Source organism: Hylobates moloch, unplaced genomic scaffold, assembly GCF_009828535.3.
Source record: "Hylobates moloch isolate HMO894 unplaced genomic scaffold, HMol_V3 SCAFFOLD_13, whole genome shotgun sequence".
Taxonomy (NCBI): domain Eukaryota; kingdom Metazoa; phylum Chordata; class Mammalia; order Primates; family Hylobatidae; genus Hylobates; species Hylobates moloch.
Window position 1 is genome coordinate 91,371,315 of NW_026652288.1, and position 1,820 is coordinate 91,373,134.

The 1,820-nt window shown below is 46.8% G+C and overlaps 1 pseudogene; it reads right to left on the reverse strand.

Moving 5' to 3' along the window:
- Positions 1-1,140: 1,140 nt before the first annotated feature.
- Positions 1,141-1,265, reverse strand: LOC116481380 (5S ribosomal RNA; annotated as a pseudogene).
- Between the last annotated feature and the right edge of the window lie 555 nt (positions 1,266-1,820).

Here is a 1,820-nt window from a genome sequence, read left to right on the forward strand (position 1 = left end):
TAGGGTGATTTGGAGAGTGGGGTTGAAGATGAGGCCAAGAGTGTAGGCCGGACTCAGTTACAAAGGGCTTTAAAAGTTCAGCAAAGAGTTTGGAATTTGTTGTATAAGGTGAGAGTTTTTAGGCAGAAGAGGGTCATCTTCATTTTAGAAAGATCTCTCTGCCAGGTGCAGTGGCTCACGCCTGTAACCTCAGCACATTGGGAGGCCAAGGCATGTGGATCACGAGGTCAGGAGTTTGAGACCAATCTGGCCAATATAGTGAAACCCCGTCTCTACTAAAAATACACAAAAAATTAGCCCAGCATGGTGACGGATGCCTGTAATCCCAGCTACTCGGGAGGCTGAGGCAGGAGAATCGTGTGAACCCAGGAGGTGGAGGTTGCAGTGAGCCGAGATCACACCACTGCACTCCAGCCTGGGCGACAGAACGAGACTCCATCTCAAAAAAAAAAGAAAAAAAAAGAAAGATCTCTCTAACAGCACAGTGATGGCCTAACAGGAGAGTTAGGGTTAGGGATGGGATTAGGGTTAGAGTGATGGCCGTGCTTGGAGACAGGAATTTCAGTTAGGAGAAGTTCAGTTAGGAAATATGACAAAAGGCAGGGTGAGGAGATATGAGGTAAATTTCAGGATAGAATCCATAGGACTTTGTCCTATTGGATATATTTAATGAGGGAAAAAGAAAAATTAAAGAAGAGTATGTCTGTAGAGTTTTTAAGGTTTTTTTGTGTTTTTTAATTGATATATCATAGTTGTGCATATTTTGGGGGTACCTATGATACTTTGATACCTGTATACAAATCAGGGCACTTGGGATATCCACCAACTCAAACATTTATCTTTTCTTTTTTTTTTTTTTGAGATGGAGTCTCGCTCTGTCACCCAGGCTGGAGTGCAGTGGCGCGATCTCGGCTCACTGCAACCTCCGCCTCCTGGGTTCATGCCATTCTCCTGCCTCAGCCTCCTGAGTAGCTGGAATTACAGGCACCCACCACCACGCCTGGCTAATTTTTCTGCTTTTAGTAGAGATGGGGTTTCACCGTGTGAGCCAGGATGGTCTCGATCTCCTGACCTTGTGATCCACTCGCCTCGGCCTCCCAAAGTGCTGGGATTACAGGCGTGAGCCACTGCGCCTGGACAAGCCTACAGCACCCGGTATTCCCAGGTGGTCTCCCATCCAAGTACTAACCAGGCCTGACCCTGCTTAGCTTCTGAGATCAGATGAGATTGGGCGCGTTCAGGGTGGTATGTAGATGGCCGTAGACTATCTTTTCTATGTGTTGGAAACATTGCAAATTTTCTCTTCTAGCTATTTTGAAATATGCAATAAATGATGATGATGATGATGACGTTAATGATGATTTTGAGACAAGGTCTCACTCTGTTGCCCAGACTGGAGTGCAATGGTGTAATCATAGCTCACTGTAACCTCTAGTTCCTGGGCACAAGCAATCCTCCTGCCTCAGCCTTTAGAGTAGCTGGGACTGTAGGTGTGTACCACCACACCCTGCTAATTTAAAATTTTTTCTGTATAGGTTGGGGATGGGGGGGTCTTACTATGCTGCCCAAGCTGGTCTAAACCTGGGCTAAAGTGACCCTCCTGCCTTGGCCTCCAAAAGTGCTGGGATTACAGGTGTGAGCCACCATCCCCAGCCATCTAGATCTTCAAAAAAACTTTCTAGCCAGGTTTGGTAGCTTGTGCCTGTAGTGCCAGCTACTCAGAGGCTGAAGCAGGAGGATTGCTTGAGCCCTAAAGCTGGGGAAGTTATGGTGAGCTATGATCACATCACTACACCCTAGTCTGAGCAACAGAGTGAGAA